General features: G+C 39.2%; 1 protein-coding gene across 13 annotated transcripts in view; it reads right to left on the reverse strand.

The window, feature by feature from the left end:
- The window catches only part of RORA (RAR related orphan receptor A), a 480,592-nt gene that overhangs the window by 369,304 nt on the left and 91,614 nt on the right, over window positions 1–19,674 (reverse strand). For all 13 annotated transcript variants that reach the window (XM_069026282.1, XM_069026290.1, XM_069026284.1 and 10 more), the window contains one exon: window positions 13,719–13,861. The gene's annotated coding sequence lies outside the window, so the exon portion shown is untranslated. The remainder of the gene's footprint in view (window positions 1–13,718; window positions 13,862–19,674) is intronic.

The raw sequence follows: 19,674 nt of genomic DNA on the forward strand, positions 1-19,674 counted from the left end.
CAGAACAAAACTACAAAAAAAAAATCAAAGAAACATCAGAATAAAAAGCCATCAGTTTACCCTTACTCTCTCATGAGAAAATATCATAGCCTTTCATTATACAATAACATACTATTTTTTCATGAGATTCCTACCTCATACAAAAACATGTGTAGGTTTTCATTCCATGAGTGTAACTCCTGCCTTACATGCCATATAGTCTTCAAACTTTAAAGAAATTACCATTTTTGCCTTGTTTTAAAAATTATTTTTTACCAATTGTCTCTACAACATTACCAGTGTTTTTTTCAATGTCTGTTTCAATTAAGATGGTAGTTTTATAAGCACATCCCTATGCATATATATATAACTATAGAAGCAACCAGGCACCACAAGAGTGCAGTAAGAACAAGTGCCAGCAAAACTGTAGAGAATTTCTGGATTTAAAAAATATTTTCTAGATAGTCTTTATGTTAAAAATTTACACTTTTCCCAAATTCCAATACAGTTTAATTATTCCAGTTATTTTCAAGCAAATGAACTTCACTCTAGATCCTTTTTGGTCTTTCTGGTTTAGCCTTTATTTTTTATAATTTCTTTTGTCACTCACCATTTATCACTGGCCCTCCTCCTTCCCCAGTTATCTTTAATGTGTTTCATTCTCCTGAAGTATTTTTTCCATCTCAGCTTTATTCCCTGTCTCCTATTTCTGGTTCAGCCTTGAAGTTCCCAGTTGTCTCATTTTCACAACAGAGTTTGTGTCATAGATCAAGCATAATCTCAGCTGCACCCTTTTCCCACCCTTTTGATCCCTGCAACTTTCATTGTTTCTCTGAGCAGAAGGCTTTCAAAAGGAGCTCTGTATTCTGATTCCAAGGCAGAGATGCCGCTCCCCTCTTACTTCCTCTCAAAAGAAGTCAAGAAGGAAGATACAGAAAGGTGTCTTTCCCTGATTCATTAAAATGTAACACAATTAAAAATTACAAAACTTAACTTGTAGGAGTATCTTTGTACATCTGCTTCAAATTTTTTGGATATAAGGCAAAGCTGAGGAAAAAGCAGACCCCTGGAATACATACATCTTGTATAAAATGAAATACTGGACTTCAACATCCACTGCTTGTGTTACAGGCAGTCCACAGCTGCCTTGTGCCCTTTGAAACAGGCCCACCCTTGTCTCCTTAGCAAGATCTCCCCACAATTCATTTGAATACTTGAATTTGCTGCTTAGTGGAAGCAGCACCTTCAGATGTCCATCTGAAACTCAAGTGTATGCACAACTGCATTTTGATCTGTTCTCTGATATCCATAGGAGTATGGAAGAAGCTTTGGCATGTTCACAGATTCCAAGTTTTCCCTGGCAAGGCTCCATTGGTGTTCAGGTAGCTAGCCCTGGGGGTACATAAAATAACATAGGAAGATCTGGATCAAAAAGAAGACTCTTTTGCTCTATTTGATAATGGGAAAGGTAACAACTTTCTGTCAGACTCCAGTGCAAGTCTTACATTCTAAGGACATGCTTATTCCATGAAAAAGGCAAGCTCTTTGCAGGCAAATGAAAAACCCTCCTTATAAGGGACAGCATTAAGCTTATTTCCAGTATTTCTGTCCAGAATTCACACAATTCCTACAGATGCAGACTGAATAACATCAGCAGTGGCATTTTTGGTGGATGTTAAATTCTGTGTCAAACTTTCCTTGAACAAGGCAATCATGCTGCTTCTTGGCTGTGAAGCTCAAAGGAGATTATCCCTCCACCACATACTTTTGAGGTTTGCAATCAAATGCTTTCTTTGGGAGATGGAAGCATTTGAGAATCATGTTAGACTACAGAGAAGCATTTCATCTCACTACATCATCTCTGCACCATTTGCAAAGGCTATTGCCAAGTAGTTGTCACTTCCATCTCAGGAAACCCTCAGAAAGGCCATTTACACTTTTGTCTTTCCTCAGGATTAGATTACTGTAATTCTTTATTGACTGCCTTGCACAACAGGGCTCTGCACAGCCTCCAGGCAGGTGCAGCCTCCTGGTCAGGTTTTTGTGAGAAAGGGATGATTTGAACATATTGTGCTGATTGTAAAGCCTTTCCATCAGTGGCAACAAAGTCAATGAATTGATTATAAAATTGTTCTGTTTACTTAGGGCACAAATTATGGTCACTGCCTTTTAGCTGGCAAGTTTAATTGGAACTAACTAGTTGAATCCTTACAGAAATCCTGTACTTTATGGGACATCTCACATCCTCTCTTTTCCCAGCAGTGCTCGAAAGCTGCTTGAAGCAAAATATGGCCACTACAAACTCTTAAGACCTACTGTTATACACCTCCCAGGATGAATGGGGTTTATCTTTTTAAAATTGAAGCTGAAAAAACCCCACCCTTTCTGGCAGCTCATGGTGTTAAAATTGATTTTATGGTGGGCTATTTCACTCGAAGTACTGATTTCTGTGTTTTATTAGCCATGATTTTGATTGTTTGCTATATTCACTTCCAACTACAGGATTTGGATTATTTTCTACTCTCTCTATTGTCTACCAAGATAAATAGCCAATTGCACTTCATATAGCAGGAGACTGATTGCACCCCTTACAGATCAAACTGGTTTTCACATTTACTCTGATAATTGAACTAATGCTTCATTTACTCCTGTAAATTAAGTATTGCTCAACTCAAGCTCAAACTGTTTCCATCTAAAGAATCTAGAGCTAATACTCATTCTCCTAGACAAGTTTTTAGCCACTTCTGGCTCTCACACTATTTGGCATTACCAGTATTCATTCTGTTAAACACAGCAAGGCATCATTTCTCCAGAATTATACGGTTAATTAAGAAATACACACACAAATACATACACCCCCCTATATATTGGCTGTATTGAGAATATTCATCAAACCTGAACCCCTGATTGCCAGTTAGCTTTTCCAAGTTCAACACAGGCTTTTTCCAGCACCGGTTCCTGGTTGCAGCTTCCTGTCCCTGGAATGCCAGACCATTTCCCAGAAGGTGCTCCAAACCTTATTTCTTCTGGGTCTGGTTCCTTGTTTTATGAACAGAATTCTCCTGCCCACATGCCTCCTAATTAATTATAACATGCTCTAAAGGTTTTTCAGTATTTGATAAAGCAACAGAGAGATGACTCTAGCAAGATATCTACCTCAAAATTTGTTTTCATGATCCCTTGCCTGTATTTTCTCTTGTTTACATCTTCGGTTCTGTACAATGGGGTCCTGTTAGTAAAGCATAGCACGCTGGTGTGCACAGCAAGGAACACTGAGCAAGCCAGGAGGACTCAAAGGGCCTCTTAACACATTTACAGTGAAAATTTCCTGCAGCATAATAGGCTTGGTGCCCACTGACACCCACTAGAAAGTTGACTAGTGACAATTTGTTATTCTAGTCAGACTTGTTCCCAGCCACTCCTGACATTCAGAATTGTAGTAAGAAAGTATATTTTTATTATACTGAAAACACTCTTTGAAACGGATTTAGAATTGCGGGAGATCTACTGATGTAATTCATCTCAGCTGAAACTACAGAGCAGTGTGAGACTTTCCTTCCCTTCTGTGTTTGCATATTTGACAGTAGCTGTTTCTGTATGCTTAAAAAAGTGATGTGTCTGTCAGTTATTATTTAATTCTCCTCTCAATCACATTAGGCTGAACAAAGACAGGTCAATTACATACTCTTTTTTAAAAGACACTTTCATTAAAATCAAGTTTGATCAAGAATCAACATTATTTGAAGTCTTTTCTCCTGTCATCCCTAAGGCACCCAGAGATTAGAACTGAAGTTCCTTAGCCAGAAGCAGTGGAGAGACTCCCTTACCTAATCTTTCTCTGGAGAGGAGGACATGGCAAATGCAAAATCACCATGTTATAGACTATATTTTTGGTAGGATGGTACTATCTTTTCTGGATAGATTTTGATCCCACTGAAAATATATTAAATAACACAAAAAAAATCAAAATATTCATAGGGAGATGAGCCCACTTTTGAGCCCAAAAAGTACCTTGCAGATTTTCATCTTCTTTCTGAATGAGGATGGTTTTCCCAAAGCTTATGTAAATATTAACATTTGTTATGTGCAAATGGCTTCCCAAACGTTGAAGACAGTGCAAAAGATGAAGGTCTGTAAGAATTAATTGGAAAAAAAAAGAAATAATATCTATTTAATAAAGAATCCAATCAGATTGAATTAACACAAGTTTCATGTATCTGCTTGCTCCAAGAGTAAATCTCCAGACAGAAACTGTGCTATGAGTGGAGCTGTGAGATTTTGGATCCAGAGTAACAGAGGGGATGACAGAAGATCCAGGCCCTTTCATTTAGCTGGTAGTTCATGACCAGACTGCATTACCTTCTACTTACCTACTTTCAGTGAGGATACCAGAATACATTTTCTTTAAGCCTGATTTACGTTTGCAGTCTGCTCTCATGCATTTTGGAGAAGTTTTGAAAGACAGAAGATCAATGGAGGACTTTAAACAGAAGATCACCCCCTCTGAAGGTGAAGCAGAAACTGGGACAGTTTCCAAATGTTTAACAGAATCATCTAATACTTCTGGCAGCTCCAGAGATCATTACAGTCTTAAATGAGAAAGTAAATCAGGGAAACATAGCCAGGACATTTAAGGAAAAGAATGCCTATTTAGAGAATTAAACACAAAAAGTGTATCAAAAGAATATTACACGCTAAAAAAAGAATTATGCTGTTGTAATCTCTGGCACCTAAAATTATTATAACAAAAAAAAAAGAACAGGCAAGACCCTCCCTCTGTGCCAGAGCACCACTCAACATGGGAATGGGAAAATGGAGTGGTGTCACATCCCTGGCTTCAGCTCCTTACTTCCGAGACAGGTTGCCCTAATTTATCCTGGCTCCTTTAGGTTATTCTAATTTATGCCATCCATGAATGACTTAAAGAATCACAGGCCAGACGAGGATCAGCAAGGAGAAATGAATTTCTGTCCGCTTAAAATTCTTTCTTTCAGGCATTTGCAGATGAAGATCTCTTTGTTGGTGCTGCTTTGCCAGTTCAGAAGGGCTGACAATGTGATAACCAGTCCAACCTTACCATCTAGAAGCCTTAGTTGTTTACCATAAGAGAGATTTTTCTATTTAAAATACAACATTTGGAGAGGTTCACATACACAGATCTTTCCGTGTAATACGTTACTTGCTCGAAAGACTGTCAGAGCAATTTAAGGTATTAGTGCAGGTGATGCTTGGAAACAGAAGAGATATCTTGCAGAAGGTCAAAGTAAGATAAGAGAGATTGCTTGACGATTGACACAGTGGTGAGTTTCACAGAGCACGACAAAAAAACAGAGCCTGGAATGGAGCTGCAGAGGAAGAAATTTAAATAGTGGAAGGAAACAATAACAGAAATTTAGCTGAAAATACATTATAAAAATCAACATTCTAGTACCAATGAACTACTGATCTCAAAGAGAAGTAGGTTTGATCACGGTATATTGTTTTCTTTCCAACTTCCTCCAAGCTTATGTAGATTTTCAGAATTAAGCCTTCCAGCTCTTCCATTGTAGGTCAGTGCCACACAGATGCTAAATCTCCTGAAAATCCCACTGAGAACACACCAAACTTGGTCACAATAAATTTTTGATATGTGCTACAAAAGAGCCAAACCAAAAAACTAGAATTTCTGTGGAAATATACAGTCTTTCTAGCTTTTTGATACATATTTAGATTAAGTACCTTCAAATGAAAAAACACACTGGTTTTGACCTGTGTCACAAGGCACTTTGGGGCACAGAAACTCATCTCATGCATAGCAAATGGCCCTCCTTGTACACGCAGAAGACGTTCCCAGCCTGTTTTCATAGACGGCCATGAACAAAAAGGAACATGTGCACAGGCTGACAGAGGTTCACAATACAAACAGATGCTGTGAATACTGCCTGGGCACTAATCAACAAGCATCAGGGTTTCAAGAACAACGCATTTGCAGAGTGGTTTTTCTTATTTTAACATGCCTAGCAGTAAACAAAGCAACTTTCATTGAGGGATAAATCACATCTATTTGTAGTATGAAGTCCACAGGACTCCTGTCAATCACAAGCAGTAAAGAAACATTCATAGGCTAATCATGGCTAAGCTAATTTTGGCTCTTTCAGAGCCGAATTATGGTGTTTTGTGCCAAACCTTATTATAAATTAATTGCAGTCCTAGTGCACAGTCAGGAATTCGAAATGCAGTACAGAAAGGTGTTGCTGCACCTGGACACCATTCAGAGTTCTGCTATTCAGTTTTTCATCTTAGATAGAGAAAACAAAGCACAGCAAGCATAATGCCATTAAAATTTATACCCAAGCCATCCAAGAGATTATTGCAGAATGTTTTGGCAAATTAAGCATTAAAAGTGTCCTTTTGCAACTCAGATGCTTTAGAATTAGAGACTGAAGGATAGTTTGCGGTTGAATTCCCAACTGGCCTTTCGAGTCCTCGTCCCCAAAAACCAAAAATTATATTGAATGCAAACCCACAACCATGGAGCAAATACGCAGCCCCTTGCTCTGGATGCAGGGTGTCTACTGGGATGTACCTCCCTGTCCCAAAGTATGGCTCACACTGCAGTCATCTCTAACTGCTTGGTGCTTCTTTTGAAGAAGGAAGCAAAGTTGACCTATTTTTGACAGTTTTTTAATGAGATGGGGCTAAAAACATTATGAGAAATTTTTGCTGAGAAGAATTTGTCCATGAAGACAAAGGTTCCAGCAATTGTTCCTCAAGTGGCCAAGGGGTTTGGCCACTGCAGCTTGAAGCCTGTTTAAAAGATCAGGAAAAAAAGTAGAGATCAAATTCACCTGAGTTCAACTCTGCCCAGCAGCACACTGCTTGTTATTGCTACAGATAGGAACAGGGAGCAAGTCAGAATTGTGCCCAGAATAGAACAGCAGAGGAGGATTTTGACCAGGAAGAATACTGTGTCCTGGTGTCAACACAAGCTCTTCCTAGTTGATTTTGGCCCAGCTGCAGTACTCAGTCTTTCCAGTTGTCTGAAGAGAGCTGGCCAGTTTATCCCAAAAATCCTCCCCACCCAATCAATCAAAAAAACCATGTAGAAAAAAAAAGGAGATTTTGAACCAAGAGTACAAACCAAAATAAAACACACTAAAAGAAACCACCCATCTGTCCTGTAATGGATCCAATGTATTGAGAGAGAGAGACATCACCTGTTAGCTGGCCAGTCTCCTGTGCACCCTGGGAAATGACATTATTTGTTAGCAGAATCCCCACTGCTTCAAGAGCTGCTGTAATTTTGGATGATGTAGTTTCAAATTTCTATAATTATCTGCTAAATTAAAAGAAAAACTTTAACTTCACCAAAGTTTTTGGCCTTTTTCTAATAGAAACTCTGGACTACATGCTTAGGTCTGAATCAAATACTGCTAAGCTTGTCTTACCAAGATCTAAACCTAAATCTAAGCAGGCTCTTAAGCATGCTAATGCCTCTATAGAAAGATTTTTTTGCTCCTTAAATTTAATGACTAATGCTATCATTATGTCAACAGCCTAAGAAATGTGTTATTAACCTCCTGAAACATCGAACTTGTTATTAGAGCTAAAATTGAAGTCACTTGTTTTTTTTGACTGCATGACTTTTGACAAACTGGTCCTAATAATTTTCTTGACTTTACTGGCATAACACACTAAAAAATAGCTTTTTTTTATTTTGCCACAAATATATAAATCTCCAGATCAACTCCTCTGATAGAAACAGCATTGGGAAAGTCATAAAAAAAATACAGACAAAAAGAAAAGCAAGTTTAAGGATGTTAATGGTAAATAAAGATAAAAACAGAAAAGAGAATTTCTTCACTGCCTCCAAGGTCTCATTGGCTTTTTCTGACTTAAAGGATATAAAAGGAAAATTCAGGGAAAACCAGGACCAAACTGAAGTATTTGGCAGATTTATTTAGGAAAAGAGACTATTAAGGCACTTAAAAGTTAACTGATATGCATGGGTTATCATATACTCCTTGTCTTCAAGGTTATAGACTGTTTAGCAGAACTCTGCCAAACGCCAGTTATCTGAAGGGAGCTAGAAATCATCTCTGTTGATGACAGACCTCTGAGCAGATGGTAAGTAAATCAAGGTCCTGATGTGAAATGCTAAAGCTTTTATGCTGGAAGACACTGTTAAAGCATTATCCAGGTTAAATCAGATTTTGAAAAATACCAGTTTACCAGTAGGCAGGCGTGAAGTTTTCCATGGAGGAATTCTACAAGTTTGGAGGCTTGGTTTGTTTGGGGAAATTTTTTTGGTTTTGTTGTTTTTTTTTAAAAAAACACTCTAACAGATAACTCAGTTGTTTTGTTTTTTTTTTCTTTTGAGTTGTCATTCTAGCAGTTCTAGCAAAAGGGGAGGGTGAGCAAGGGAAGGAAGAGCCATTTTTTTAATTTATCTTAAAATAATTTCTCATCTTGTTTCATTAGGCCAGTAGGATATAAGAAAGGCAGGCATCACTGAGAATACAGCTGGGCAACATAATGGATTTCCTTCTAAAATTCCTACTTAGATATGCCCAGGCATTTCAAACAATATTTTAGCACCTAAACCTTTGGAAAAGATCTAATACCACAGAAACAAAATAAACACTGTACTCCCCTTTAAAAAGTACACTAATCAAAGAGCCTCTGCTAGACTCACATGGGAAGACTGGGAAAAGCTCTGTAAGTAATTCTGTGTAACTACAGATGGGGTGAACTGATTTCCTTGAAGCAGAAGAAGCAATAATGCTCCTTTAATTTGCAGTGCACAAATCAGCTTGACTACCGAAGTTAAAGCACCAAAATTGAGTGTCTTCACCAGAAGAGAGCAACAGTGATCGATTTGATAATTTGGACTGCTAAAAGTCATGGTTAACCTACATCAAACAGAGATTATGACTTAGTGACTTGTCTCATTGCCCCATCATGGTCAATGGCTGGTCCAAGCCCCTCATGTTGCAGAAAATTGTCTTGAAAATCATGTTGAATTGACTGACAACGCTGAACACCTGATTCAAATTTATAGCTACACACCCAGCTAAATGCCACCAAAACCCTTTCCATCACAGCCATACCATTCAATTTCTCCAAACCTCGAAGTCTCCATGGGAATATTATGGGAGAGTGATCATTTAAAAAAATCCCAAACCAAACAAACTAAAACCAGTCACAAATCATTTATAGAACCTACCCAAAAGACTTGGATTTAATCAATTACAGAAAGTCACAGGCTACCAGAAGACTATTCTTTCACTGGAAAACACACTAATACACAATATTTTTATTTTAAATTTTCTTTGGACACTTAAACTTGCAACCCAAGTATTTATGTACCAGCTTCAGAAACAGCTTTTGAATACTCTTTTCAGGTACCTGAAAAGCCTCATGTGAATAGAGATTGCACTATTGCTTTTTCTTATGCAGTGGTACTCACTGGTCTAGCCACAAATTTTAAATTTCTATCCTGCCAGTAGTATGCCTCTACCTTCTCCCCCCACCCCCCATCTTTCACAAGGAGATCCATAATCCCTGTGCTAATGCTTCCATTGTCCTTTAACTTCTGGAGTCAATTCCATCTTATGCTCCAAGGAATGGGGGGGAGGGAGAAAGAAAAGTACATTTTTGACAAAGACCCTAAGTGATGAATACAGCTACAGGGGGGAAAGATTCCCCCCCCCCCCCCCCTCAAACCTTTAGTCTTTTCACTCACTCTCCAAATGCACTGAGATTAATAATGCCTCTGGGCCACTGTATGCAAACCTCCACTGTGCACGCAGAAAAAAGATTATAATTGAATACCCTATTATGATGGGCAAGGAAAAAGAAAAGCAGACAGACAGACAGGGCTCAAAGGCTGAATTGGCCTGGTTTGGCTTTCAGCCCACAGCACCTACAATTATCCTGCAATGATTTTTATTTATCTATTTAGTGTTCCCACTAGGCAGAGAGAGAATCTAGTATTAATTTAGTGCTCGTGGTTAGAGAGCTTTAAATTGAAAAATGTTATTCAAATGGATAATGAAATGTGGCTGGAGCCCTAATGTCCTGCTTTGAATGAAAATAGTACAAACCATAGCTCTCTGCAAATGTTTTACAGTCTGAGAGTTTATGCAGAAATTCTGCTAAATTACATTTTTACAGAACAGCCTTACTAATGTAGCACTACCAGACCTTTACATAGACAAGCAGCTAAGATGTTGCCAAGCATCCCAGAGCCTCACAGCAAAATAAGAAGTGAAGGGCAGGAGCAGAAGAGAAAAAGCAGCTCTGACATAAATGAAGGAAAGGATAAAACCTGAAAACCAGGATGGCATCTCCACAGCTATTCACTTGTGGCATCTACATGAAGTCATCTAGTTTGCTCCTAAGCACCAATGGCAAAACATTCTCTTCCAAATTAGTGCAGGATATTGCTGGGACATTCTGTTTGATGAGGACCTTGCCAGTACCAGCATCTGCCTATGACCCTAAGCAACACAGGTGACAAGAATAAGACAATGAAACATGAAAAAAAAATCTTCTTTAGACCACTGTAAATTTAAATGAGCTCCACAAAAGCACCTGCTCAAGTTAAGCTACTGCTCTCTTCAAATGTTGGAAACTGTACTTCATGATAGGAAATCATAGCATAAAGAAAGTAGTTGCTATCTTAGCTGTAATTAATTTCATAAAAGCATTCAAGAAAATATGAATATAAGACTTCTTTAAAAAGTATGTGAACAAATTCAGGAAGGCAGCAGAATGCTGAGTGTGCAATCAAGAACATGCAAGTTCAGGACAATTGAGAACGACTGCTTGCAAACATAGGTACATTTCTTGACTCATCTACAATTTGAAGTTTAAAATATATTCCATAATTCTAAGGATCCAGCTTTACTTCCATGGACCACTAATGCCACATTCCAGAAAATAATCTAAATTGATTATTTTAACTGTATTGTCACTGCTTTTTTGAAAAGACACTAACCACCACAATTGCTCCATTACTTACCACAGTGCATAAAATGTCTCAGGCTTTGGAAAACAAATAACAGAAAAATATGGATTAAACTGATAAAAATGATAATTCCAGACATGATTAGATTCACTGTGTTGTGTAGCCTGCACAGCAGGTGGGGGATCCTTCAGAAGAATTAGAGAAAGGTTTAGGGAAAGCAGATTAATGGGGAAAAGATTAAATGTGCTCTAAAAGCAGGACAAAACATATTTTTAAAATGACAATTCTAACAGCAGTGCTTAGGGATGCTCTGGAATGCAAAGTACACATACTCCATTTAAATACCAGATGCACAAATGTCTCCTACTTACAATTATGCAGTGCATTGTATGACTTTAAATCATAAGCTGAATAAGCATTTGACATTAAGTGGTGCTAGTGACAAATATTAATCAAAATATAGCCAATAGTTTCTAGCACGCAGTAGTCAAGCTCTATTTTGCCCTTCTCTGCATGCAACTTTTTACAAAACTCACCCTACAGATGAAGGTCTACCAATCTGTTTCATTTTCAACAGCAATATATTTCTGGATATAAAATGAAACACAGTAATAGCAATTTCTAGAATCCTGAATAATACATGTTGATGCCACAGCCCTCTCTTCAGTGTTGAAGGCTTCCTATCTTCTAATAAGATGCTATGCATAAAAATAGGCAAGAACAAAAACCACAGTGGAAAGGCATCTTCCTAACATCATCTCATAGAAAGAACATTCCCTTTTCCTCAAAATCATCTCGGATACATCTGTCACCCAAGGCTGATTACTCAGGAAATGCATAAAAGATAGTTTGAGGTAGAGGTATTGGAGCTCGTTGCTTCTGCTCCCCTGTGACCTGTTGGTGCTCCTTGAGGGAAGGTAGCGCTGGGCTGGCAAAGACTTCTGGCTTTTCCACAGCTGCACCCAAGTCTCGTGCCAGCCTTTTTTTGTCTTGTTTTGTTGTCTGTGGTAGAGGAATGACTTTTAAATTGCCTTTCTTCCTACCAGTTTGAATTACGTGCTGCTTAGCATCTCTTGACCTGAGTCCGTGATACTTCTCAGACCTGTCCCTGGCTTTTAATTCTACAAATGTGACATAGAGAAATCTCAAGCCTTACAAAATGAAATCCACAGCCACAGTATGAAGATTTGCATATCACTCCCAAAGTGACCACATGTTCTTGCAGCCTTTCTCCCCTGTCCATTCGCCCCAATCTCTTTTGTTCTCCCCCATCCATTTGTTCTGTTGTGGCTGTCTTTATGCTCTAATCTCCTCCAGGCAAGCACATCCTTCCATATGTACTGCAAAGTGCTTTTTCAAGCAATAAAGCAGAAATAATGTCTCTCGGTTCCCCCATTTGAAGGAGCAGCATACGAACACAGTGCTCACCTACCGAGGCAGCTGGCAGGTTAAATTTGTTAATGGTTGTGAGCATGTGGAGATCCTCTTATGGAAGGCTCAACAGGAGTGTGAAGCATTGTCAGAGGTCAAAAATGAGGCTTACAGCTTGAGTTAGTTTCCCATTCTGGGTATTTGTTTCTTTCCATAATTAAGGGTGGGTTAACTACAGAGTAAAAGCTTGAGCACGTTAGTGAGAAAGGATGTAAGGGGACTGCGTAACGAGTACCCTGGTATCATATGGTGATGAAGGAAAATAAAATGTTTCCTCTTTTCCTTCATTTAGCATTAGGACATGGGAAAAAGTGCCTCATAGGATGTCATTAAACTCAAACCAGGCTTCTTATCTAACAGTGTTTTCAGAAAAGAAATCTAGACTTTTCTAGCTTCTGTCTAAAATAAAACCCATGTAACTGCATACTACATTAGACATGCAGAAAGGTATGTCATTGTTAGAGTCCAAGAGATTTCAGCCAGACAGTGTGATTTTATAGTTTATTTTTTCATAATTAAAGTTGAAAGTGCTCAACATGCTATTTCCTTAAATTTTTCATAAGAGTGTAAAAAGTGTTTGGAATAAGTCCAGCCTCACTCTAAGCTTCTTATATTCAGCCCTCCCTTATGGTAACTATTATATGACCAAACACCAATTTATAAGGGTCCTCTCCCTCTACTTGTATTTTTATTTTATTACTGGTCAATATTATAAAATTTGAAATAAGAAATCCACTTCAGTCTCAGATACCAAATATTCTCTGTATCTGTAATTGCAAAGGGCATTAGAAACAGTGCAGTCAGAACACTCAATTCAGTTGGGCCCCTCAAGCCTCTGCTAATCCCACAAAGCTGTAGCACACTCTCAACTCTGCTCCACTCCCCCCCAAACCCAAACATACCTAACAAGGACTCTCCACTGCTGCACTGAGATGCAGGAGGGGGAATCCATCCTTCTCCTTTCCTTCACTCCCCATTCAAGTAGGCAGCCAAGCAAAGCTATTGTACAAGGCACTATGGCATGACAATACATTAAACAAATAAGGGTAACTCCAGGGCAGAAAGAATGAGGAGAAAAACATGCTGCATATGACAGTGAATTTTCTGGGCTTTGTACCATTAAACCATACTAAGAACAAGTTGTCCTTCTCCCCCACCCAGTGGGTAATGGAGTAAATGTTAAAATTTGCAATACTTATAATTATACATTGCTGAAAAGCAAAATCAGAAAATATACATGATATAAAACAATATTTATTTATTTATTATAGAGAGCCTTACCTCTCTTGATTTCCAGCCTGTGGCTTTATTCTCATATCCTTCTATTTCATATCTTGCTTATAACAACTGTACTCACCATAAACAAACCCTCAGCATTCCAGGAGAAATCTGCTCACAGAAGGAGGATGTGTTGGTCTACAAGGAGAACTTCCAACTTTAACAAGACTCTTGCCATAGAGAAATCTCCTCTTGCACAGATGATTTCAGATCCGATGTACCCTGCAACAGGGAAAAAACAACAGTGTGTTTATAGGAAAGCAAGTAGCTAAAGAGAGCTGTAAGCAAGACAACTCATTTGAAGGCTGTCACTGATGCTGACATCCAGATAATAGTTAGTGTCACTCTCCCATGTGCATAGATCTCTCTCTTTGTCACACTTTGCCATTTTCCTGGGACAACCGTTGTCATGAGGCTGTTAAACAGGACCTTACTGAAACCACAGGAGAGCCATGATCAAGTATGAAAAGCCAGGTAACTGAGTACTGCACGTCAAGAACACACACACCACAGTTACAAAAATTAAAATAATCATACAGAACTACTTTGGAAGGCCATGATGCACAGGGAGGACCCAGCACTGCTCCTCACAGGGGGAACTGGGTTGGGCCAGGCCATGGAAGATACTGAGTTGTCACTTTGCCCTGGCAGTCTCACACAATGGGTCAGTGACCAAACTGGGACCAGTTTCAGGGGTGGTCTGATAACTTTCTGTTAGAGCTTGTAAAATAGACTGTTGAGCTAACACCTCATTTTTGTGTTTGTTTTGCAAAGTACTCAGTAATTAATTCCCAATTAGTTCTTGGGAAAAATGAGTCAAATTCAGCACTTCGTAGATCTCCACCTAAGCAGGCTGTGTGCAGGTGTGACCTGGCAGGGACAGATTCCTGCAAGCTCTGCTTTGTGCACTAGGATGGGCACATGGCCTGCCAAGGCCACATCTGTCTGTCTGTCTGACTGCTGCACCCCCTGAAGGCAGCAGAGCTCTGCAGTGGCAGCAGTGGGTCTGCAAAGCCACCTCGGAACTGCACTGAGGGAATAGTCACAGCCTTCACTATAGCTTGAGAAAAGACAGCAGAACCAGTCTGAAAGGCGTTCCCTGCATGTCCTAGATGGAGGAAGGATAAAGCTCTCTTCATACAGCTTTATTTAATAAAACCTACACACCTGAGCTCCCAATGACAAAAGCAGTAGTAAAGAATCATCTTGAACATTGATGTACACAGAATCACAGAACGGGTAAGACTGGAAGGGACCACAGTGGGTCATCTGGGAACCTCCCAGTTCCAGCAGGGTCATCCCAGAGCACATGGCACAGAATTGCATCCAGACAGTTCTGGAATATCTCCAGGGAGGGAGACTCCACACCCTCTCTGGGCAATCTGTGCCAGTGCTCAGTCACTTGCACAACGACACACGCTTCTTATGGGGTTCAGTTTATGGCACTGAAACATAGGGCAATAAAAGCAAATAATTACTTTTAAAAAGCATTTCTCTACCTGAAGATTCCTCACAGTTTCTAAAGAACAAGAAATGGAGAATATGCACACCTTGCAACAATACAGCAACACATTTCCAAGTATTTCTGTGTATTTCGTTCAGCACCTGGCAATTTCCACTAAGACCCAGTTCTTGGAGTAAGAAATTTAACTGCATTTGAACTTGCTGGCAAAATAGGCATGTAACCAAGTGAGGAAATCTTAATGCTCAAGAAAGAGTCTGAATACTCGGACTCCTCCATGCAGAGCCAAAGAGCACCCAAGTCAGCTGTCAGCACCCAGCCTGGAACACAGGCACACAGTCCACTAGGGTATCCATACAAAATGTGCAGAAGGCAACCTCTCCCTTCTTTGGTTTCAAGAATTTTCTTTGACTCTGTCCTCTGACATACTTTACTCTTGGTGAAGACTCTGTTCCCCATTGTATTTCCCCAGAAGACTGTGCAATGTTAAGAGTTCAGACATGATTCTTTACTTCATTGTATAATTGAGTTGCTTCATATTCCAAGAAGCTTTTATGTTATTTTAGAGCTGTCTTGAAGACAACCATGCAACTAGTATCAACTGCAACAGTATGAAACATCTGGGAGCAGGATTATTTCTGTCATGTGCTGCCAAAATAATATTTTGCTTATGGAATTAAAATTTTAAGGATTTTCCCAAATCCACGTAATGTTCTTGAGTGCTTAAATTTGCATTATGACATTTACATTAGCATATACACGTGTAAAAGACCATCTTGCCAGCCAATTCCTATTGGTTATTCAAAAGCTTAACTCCACCTAAAGCTAGGATTAAAGCATGTTCCCGAAACACTTCAGTTACAGCAACAGATTTTCTTCAGCTAAGTGCCTTTTCCCATCTGCCCTTACAATCACATCTGCAAGTGTCTTCAGTGATCACCTTGCCATAATTATGGATGCCTACCCAACTCCCTAGGCAGGGGCAGATTCCCTGTTTTCTACATGGACTGTTTCTGTATACATTGATGTTTCAGATCCTTCATAGAAATGACCACAGCAAAATGCTGAACATGATGCAGTAAAGGATTCTACTACTTGTCATAAACTCTTCTCAAATACACATGCTTGCTGAAAAATAAACCAGCTTCGAAATGCTTTGCCCCTATATCCAAGCTAGTGCAGTACACAGCTAAAGGACCTATGTAATTGCAATGTTTATTTGCTCTTTCTGTAGGAATAAGTTCTTCTGCTGGAAGGAACACTTTGCTGTATTGTTTCAAGGTGTTGTAACAGGCAGATCAAGGCAGTGCTCCCACTCAGCTACAACCCCAGATGAGAGAAAAGAAAAATTTTACCCTTAATTCTTGTAGTTAGAGATAACCAAGAAAATACTAACTGTATGAGAATCCATTTCACACAACTTTATTGGATGTGTTGAAAGTCAAAACAACAGTAGTGCAAAGTGTCAACTACTCATACATTTGAGTTGAATTGCAAGATGAAACTATATTGTTTGCTGCTTCAGTGTTGAAGGCAGAAACAACATGCTCATACCCAGCTTCCAAATTATTTCCCAAACCACTCCCAACACTAATAGTTCCCAAACACCCTTTAGTCAGCTGCCAGAACTTCTCACTTCCCTGTGACAACCTCTATGGTGTAACTATATACATTAACACAAATCTGTCACATCAGAAACAAGAAAGGGAAGACAGTGTAAAATAAACTCTGTTTACTATCCAAATACCTGACAGAGGATGCATCAGAACTGCAGCACCTCACTCCCCAAGCCCAAGGTGTACCCACTGCCACAGACCCCATGTCCTTACTGTTTCCAGGAATGGGTTCACATGCTTTTGGCTTTTGCCACCGAGGCAGATGCTCTTGAATGATTGTGCTGGAAAATAACTGTCCTGCAATGATCTCAAAGAAATGGGCCTTCAAAGGCCTGTTCCTCCCAAGAGCCTTGTGCTGCAAAGCTAGAAGCAGTGCTGCCACTCTCAGACCTGCACAGATGTGCATTGCAGCCCAGAGTTTACTTGCTTATCCTTTATCCCCTGTAACCTAAGATTTCTCTTTCTACTTTCTTGGTACGAACAAAATCAACAGCTTCACTGGCCCAGTGAAAACTGGCAGACTGATAATGGCATAGACAAAACAATAGCCAAAACCTCTCTAATTTCTCACTTATGTATTGCAGTATTTGATTTGGTCTGTTGGAGTAAATGAGAAGGGACTGCCCTGAAACATCCACCAGACCCTTGTACATGTCAGATACACCTTTTCGTAGCCCCAGAAAGGAGGACAGGCCTGGCTGATCACTGATAAGGCTGATGGTCAAATTCACTGACTTTGGAAAACTAGCAGATTTCAGGGTTTGTTATTAAATCCTGCTGGTAAACCTAAAAATTCAATCATATTTTTCTTTCAGGTCAAATGGTCTCTCTACAGAACTATGTTTTCCCCAGAAATATCCTTGTTCACATCTGTAGCAGAATCCTCATTCAGCACAAGACATTTTTACCACTCCATCCCCCATAGCCTTACCTCCTTGTTTTCAGCTTATCTGTTTAAAGAGCATGGTCATAATTTTCTGAAGCAATATTACATGAGATCAAAACATTCACACAAGCAGAATTTATCTTCTCAGACTCACCTCCTCTTATAGCCCAAACTAAAAGTGCTGCTCATTATATATCACCGACTGCTCCCGCAGCCTTCATGCTCCACGCCTAGTTTTAATACCCACTGTACATATTGTTCACAAAATGGAATAGTCTGGAGGGTTTTTATATGCCAAAAACATGCAGCTAACAAGTCTTCAAATTATCAAAGCTTTTACAAAGGTCATATTTGCTTTTGTTTCCTTAAAAATTACATACATCTTTTGGCAATTTTTGTTCCTGATCATTCACACTTGACATAGGAAGAATATGACCTTTTAACTCTTATTAATAGTTTATGCTACATCACATGTGAATTCCCCATTCTCCTCTCTTACATACCTGAATTGAGTGAACTTTGTCATCTAATTCATAGGCCTTTAAAAGGCTCCAGACCTCACATGCAATATACTGTGCTTTTCCATGAATTATTCAGGCACTAGTGTTCTTCCATCATCCATCTCTGGCTGGCTCTATTTCTTCCGCTCTATTGAGGTCTTGACTTATGAGCAGACTTATGTTATTCTCTCTTGATTGTCACACTTTATTACAATTAATATTAATTATGTGGGTCTTGTCCAATATGTAGGTTTCTGGGCATAAAAGGTTGTCATGTTGTAAGGTTTTTTCTTTGCAAACTTTATGTAATAATGCATTCTCCTGTCAGGAGCTGTCAGCACCACATATATCTACTTGATAATAACTGTAGAGTAATAGAGTTAGCTAAAGAAGTTGTGTGCAAGCCGACATGAATTCCCTTAGAGAAGCCAATCTTGTAGCTTATCCGTGATTTCCTATGGCTGACACGCAGTTAAACCCAAAGTGTTGCAAACAGCCTGCTTGACGAAATGAATAACCTGTTACAGCTTTGAAAGAAATGCTGGCCTAGGATGTTAAACTTCCATTGGAGGCTTAGGTATAATAAGTGGATTCTGACAAATACTGTTCACACAAATGTTTGCAGAATGAGAGTGTTCCATGAATATTAATGAAAACACATTCTCCTAAGTATTTGCAATCCACACAGTAAACTAGGAGTCTTTGACCCTTCAAGTGCCTGGTCCCCATTAGAGTGACAAATCTGATGTGATTTTAAACTAAGATATTTTATCCCATGGTTGAGAAGTAGGAACACTATTTAGTTATATGAATCAAAATCCATAGCGGGTCTAAAAATAGTTACAGGAAGAAGCAGAGAGAAAACTACAGTTGTTAAAAGACAACAATTACATATTCTGCACGTTCATCATCATCAACTGCACGTAACATCATCAACTTTAGCAGCAGCCATCAGTTATGGATTACAAGCAGATTAACAATAAAAGAGCAGACTATCTATTAAGCCTGATTAAAGGGTTATACTTGGACTGAAAACAATGAAGACAAAACCCAGTCTAGAATCTGCTGGTCAACGCACAGGAATGGCAGATACAAAAACTCACCACACTCTGTACTGCAAGGAGAAGGTTTCCAGGACAGAAAGTAACACAGAATGATGCAACATGATGATATGAAATAGCATTTGAACTCAAAACCAGATCATGTTGCATGGGAGACATCAGGAGAAGTAAGGGCACCAGCAAAAAGAGACTGAAAGACGAAGATTCAACACACCACACAGCTGTGAATTAGAAACAAAGTGTGATTAATGTAATTCAAACTGGACCCATGATAAGTATTACAAGGGAAGAACAAGCACTGCTGCCCTGTCTGGTAAGTACAAAGTAATCATTTCCCCTCAGGTAGGACCCAAAATTAAGTGTAAGAAATCAGAGAGCATCACAGCCCAATGATGTCTATTGGCAGGGTACTGGCAAGCACCCAAGAAGAAAAAAGAAGTAAAATCTGTGTTCTCTAAAGCTATTTTTAACTACCAGAATGAAACATTCATTCCTTGCTGCAGCAGTTAT

This window comes from Aphelocoma coerulescens, chromosome 10 (assembly GCF_041296385.1).
Source record: "Aphelocoma coerulescens isolate FSJ_1873_10779 chromosome 10, UR_Acoe_1.0, whole genome shotgun sequence".
Lineage (NCBI taxonomy): Eukaryota > Metazoa > Chordata > Aves > Passeriformes > Corvidae > Aphelocoma > Aphelocoma coerulescens.